This window comes from Scyliorhinus canicula, chromosome 2 (genome assembly GCF_902713615.1).
Source record: "Scyliorhinus canicula chromosome 2, sScyCan1.1, whole genome shotgun sequence".
NCBI classification, from domain to species: domain Eukaryota; kingdom Metazoa; phylum Chordata; class Chondrichthyes; order Carcharhiniformes; family Scyliorhinidae; genus Scyliorhinus; species Scyliorhinus canicula.
In genome coordinates, this window is record NC_052147.1 from 127,297,569 (window position 1) to 127,302,964 (window position 5,396).

Consider the following 5,396-nt stretch of genomic DNA (forward strand, 5'->3'; position numbering starts at 1 on the left):
GATAGCCGCTCTCAGGAAAAATCTGAGGAATAGAGGGAAAAAGGAAAACCCCAGAACTGCCCTCAAGTCTGCCAGGACTAACTGGAGACAGAGGGAAGTACCGGCTGAGGCTCCCCCAAGAGAGAAGGACCGTTTCTGGCACCAGACAGAGTGGGGTAACAACGACAGAAACCCTAGAAGGAGGTGGCAAAAGAGGAATAGCAGGTGGGGACGCAGGGAAGTACACAACCTAGACGCCCCATCCTCCTCCGAAGGGGAACAATTATATAATATTACAACGAAGAAAGCAGAACCCATTAGGATTACCCCACGGGTGAACGGGCGGCCGACAATAATGGAAATAGACACGGGTGCGGCCGTATCAGTAATGGGAGTGGCAGCATTTAGAAAAATCAAAGATGGACTCCAGCCACTAACCCTAACAAAAACATCGACAAAACTTAAAACCTACACGGGGGAACCCCTGGAAGTTCTAGGCACGACTCATGTACCTGTGGAATATGAGAAACAATTGCTCAGATTACCGTTGATGATAGTAGAGGGCTCCGGACCGAGCTTAATTGGACGGAACTGGCTGAAAGACCTAAAATTAGATTGGATGAAAATTTTCCAGAGTGGAAGCGGGCAGTTGAGTGGAGTACTCCAAAAATACCCGGAGGTCTTCCAGGAAGGTTTGGGGGAAATTATAGGCGCCAAAGCAACTTTGCACGTGGACCCAGAAGCCCTTCCGAAATTTTGTGAGGCCAGGCCGGTACCTTTTGCATTAAGGAAGAAAGTAGATGACGAAATAGAACGGTTACGGCGCGACGGCATTATCAGACCAGTACAGTTCTCGGAATGGGCAGCACCGGTGGTACCAATTTTGAAGCCAGATGGCTCGATACATCTCTGTGGAGATTTCAAACAGACAGTAAATAAATACGCACTGCTGGACAAATACCCAATCCCGAAAATAGACGACCTATATGCCAAATTGGCAGGTGGGCTGTTGTTCACGAAACTAGACATGAGCCACGCCTACCTGCAGTTAAAACTGGACAAGGGCTCCCAGAAGTTCGCTATGATCAACACCCTGAAGGGCCTTTTTCGTTATACTAGGCTACCTTTTGGAGTGTCATCAGCCTGTGCTATATTCCAGCGTACGATGGAAAATATTCTGCAGGGACTACCGCAGGTGGCGATTTATTTGGACGATGTCTTAATCACGGGTAGGACAAACAGGGAACACTTAAGGAACCTGGAGGAAGTGTTCAGGCGTTTCGCAAAGGCAGGCGTACGGCTAAAAAGGGAAAAATGTGTTTTTCTGGCCCCACAAGTGACGTACCTGGGATATAAAGTAGATGAGTCAGGCTTACATCCATTAGAAGACAGAGTAAGGGCAATAAAAGAAGCCCCAGCTCCCACCACGGTCCAGGAGTTACGATCATGTCTAGGGTTGGTAACCTATTATGGAAAATTTATAGAAAATAGGGCGTCCATCCTCGAACCCCTCCACCAGCTACTAAAAAAGGGGCAAGAATGGAAATGGTCCACCCGCCATTTAGGGACATTAAGGAACAGCTGTCATCCGAAAATGTCCTAGAGCATTATGACCCAAGGAAGGAGTTGGTGGTCACTTGTGATGCATCCCCCTACGGGGTAGGAGCCGTCTTAGCCCATAGAGGAAGGAATGGGGAAGAACGGCCAATAGCCTATGCTTCGAGGACCTTGGCGATGGCTGAGAGGAAGTATGCCCAAATCGAGAAGGAAGGACTGGCGGTGATATTCGCAGTAAAACAATTTCACCAGTATCTGTACGGGCGGAAATTCACCATAGTGACGGAGCATAAGCCGTTATTAGGGTTATTAAAAGAAGACAAGTCAATACCCCCGATTGCATCAGCTAGAATCCAACGCTGGACGTTGCTACTGGCGGCATATAGATACGTTCTGGAGCACAGACCGGGAACGCGAGTAGCACATGCAGATGCTTTGAGCAGACTTCCCCTCCCGGACACTCCGCCGCAAATACCAAAAGTAGAGGCGACAGTAATGACTCTAAACTTTTTGGACACCCTACCAATAGACGCACAACATATTCGGTTGCGGACGCAAAAAGACCCAGTTTTAGCCAAGATGAAGCATTTACTGCTAACAGGGGAACTGGAAAGATCAGTGGAGCCCCAGATGCACCCCTACTGGAGCAGAAGGGACCAAATAACTGTAGAAGACGGTATCCTACTATGGGGAGCCCGGGTAATCGTCCCAGCTCAGGGCCGTCAGGCAATCTTAACTGAGTTACATCACGGACACCCAGGGGTGTCTAAAATGAAGATGCTAGCTCAAAGCTACGTTTGGTGGCCAGGTTTGGACACAAACATAGCAGCCTTGGCACGTCGGTGCCAGGAGTGCCAACAGGGGCAAAGAGTGCCACCAGCGGCGCCATTGCACCCGTGGGAATGGCCAGGCAGACCATGGACCTGCCTGCATATTGACCACGCCGGCCCTTTCATGGGCTCAATGTTTTTGGTGATAGTGGACGCCCACTCCAAATGGTTGGACGTCCACCGGGTAAACATGGCAAGCACAGCATCGACAATTGAAAAGCTCAGGGCCTCGTTTGCAACACATGGACTGCCGGAGGTATTGGTGTCGGACAACGGAACGGCATTCACAAGTGGGGAATTTAGAAAATTCCTGAAGGAAAACGGAGTCCGTCACATCAAAACGGCCCCTTACCATCCAGCAACCAACGGCCTGGCAGAGAGAGCGGTCCAGACACTTAAAGCAGGACTCAAGAGGCAACCGGCAGCGTCAATGGACACAAAGCTCTCCCGCTGGCTGTTTCATTACAGGATCACACCGCATTCCACAACGGGCATACCGCCAGCTGAACTCTTAATGGGAAGGCGGCTGCGAACGAGGCTGAGTCTCATTTTCCCAAATTTAACGGGGAAAGTGGAGAAACAACAGGAGGCCCAATGCAGGGGGCATGATAATAGTCGGCAGCAGAGACATTTCCAGGTGAGGGCACCGGTTTGGGTCAAGAATTATGGGAATGGACCAACGTGGGTCAAAGGCACGGTAGAGTCCCAAACAGGGCCCATATCCTATGAGGTTTCAATAGGAGGTAAGGTGCTGAAGAAACACCTAGACCAAATAAGGGCAGCGAAACCACACCTGGAGGCAGGCGAAGCAGGACCGCCTCAAGCTGGGATAGCCCAGACGGAAAGGATACCCACACCCCAGCCCCGAGCAATTTCTCCAGACCACGTCATCCAGTCATCAGAGTCGGAGATGGACACACTCGACGAGGCCGCCGCGACGCCTCTCCCCGAGGAGGAGGAAGAACAGCTTCCAAGGAGGTTGTCAAGGAAAAGACGGGCACCTATAAGGTACACCCCGCCCACTTCGGAGAACGACCCGGCGGACGACACAGAGGTGACAGACCCAGACATGAGGAGCAGGAAGAAGCTCAGAGAAATGCCAGCTGGCAGGAATTCCTCGGACCTTGGGGGGGAGGGGTATAATGAACTCCAATTGGCTTTATTGGTTGGCCAATTGGAGTATGAGCTCCTCAATGATAGCTCATTGAGCGGGCCCATATAATCACCTGTGTAGGCTTTGTGAGCAGTCTTAAGTTGACTGGACTGCTAGCAGCACTGTTTGTAGCTGCTCCTGTAATATCGTTATTGTAAATAAATAAATATTGGTGTAAATAAATATTGGTGTGGTGACGGAACTCCTGCCTCCAGTGGATTACTACACTGTTAAATATTGAAATAACATAGTACCAGACTTGCGTTCCGCTCTGTTTTATTTACCCAATGTCACCTTGTGGTCAGATCAGAGGATCTGACAAATATTATAGACATCAACTTTTCCTAAACCGGTGAGAAGCAAAATACTGCTGGTGCTGGAGTCTGAAACAAGAACAGAGAATGCTGAAAAAAATGCAACAGGCCTGGCAGCATCTGTAGAGAGAAAAAACATAACATTTTGAGTCCGTTTGGCCCTTCATTATCTTTCAACATTGAGTTCGACAACTTTAGACTGTGTCCTTTCTCCTCCACCTTAAACCCTTAAAAAAAAATCTCACATACATGCATTGTATCAATGTAACCCCCCCCCCCCCCCCCCCCCCCCCCCCGGCACACACACACACAAACACACTGATGCACATCAGGACATTTGTCTTTTGTTTTTAAATTTGCTACGTCTTGTTACAATCTCTCACAGCTACACTTTAATTTCGAACTCAGAATCACAGAAATATACGGTGCAGAAAAGACCCTTCGGCCCATCGAGTCTGCACTGCCGCATGAAAGGATCCTGATCTGCCAATCCTAATCCCATTTGCCAGCACTCAGCCCATAGTCAGGAATGTTAAGACGTACCAAGTGCTCACCCAGGTACTTTTTAAAAGATGTGATGCAGCCTGTCTCGAACACGCTTCCAGCCAGTGTGTTCCAGACCAACAACACCTCTGGGTAAAAAAGTTTTTCGGCAAATCCCCACATTTTATTATGATCCTGGACCAGACCCCAACAGTTGCTAGGATACCGGACAGAAATGCCAATATTTTACTTAATTTATAAGACTGTGAGGAAAGGGTGTTTTCCTCAATGCACAAATAAGGATTTGTTATGTTGAAGCAAAATGTATTATTAGCACCATATTAAACTAGCTTTAACACCATTGAAGAAATAACTTACAATTATCAGTTAAACAATGCTTAACAATAAAATGAAAAACTCCTATCTGCTATCTTTTTATCTCCAGCCAAGCAAAACCCATCTTAGGTCAAAATCCATTTTTAACTATGGTTAGCAAACACAAGAATACGTGCTGTGGAGAGATGTCATGGACAAATTGCTTTGTGAGAGAGAGAGATATCCTTCAGGAAAGAGCCAGCAGCTTCTTGCCTGTGTCAAACTACTGTTTAACTTCATAGCATTTGGCAAAACGCTCCTGCTCTGTTCACAGCATAATCTAAAACTGAAACTCAACAGCCAACGGCTTCAGCCCCAGCTCCTCCCATTAACTACATCTCTATCCGACTAACTGGGTTATAACCATCTTACTAAAGCTAGCCACAACCTCTCATTTATCTAAACCCCAAGGAACCTTCTTTCTATAAATAAAATTCCATTAGCCCTACTTAGGTAAACACTATATATACATGGTTGGAATGAATGATTATCTGACTTTTAGGATGCTTTCATTACCCCTTCTGTAGCCCCAGTGTCTGCCTGTCTTTTAAACCAGGATTTTTAAAACCCTTACTGCAGGAGATACATACACACACTAACCCAGGCTTTTAACCATTACTGCACCAGATACATGTACAATATATCTAAAATTCCTACATTCATCATAATTCCACCTCTCTTTAGTTCTGATGAAGAGCCAAACAA

The 5,396-nt window shown here is 47.4% G+C and overlaps 1 pseudogene; it reads left to right on the forward strand.

The window, feature by feature from the left end:
• Positions 1 to 319: 319 nt before the first annotated feature.
• LOC119962404 lies at positions 320 to 3,039 on the forward strand (annotated as a pseudogene).
• The last annotated feature ends 2,357 nt before the right edge of the window (positions 3,040 to 5,396 follow it).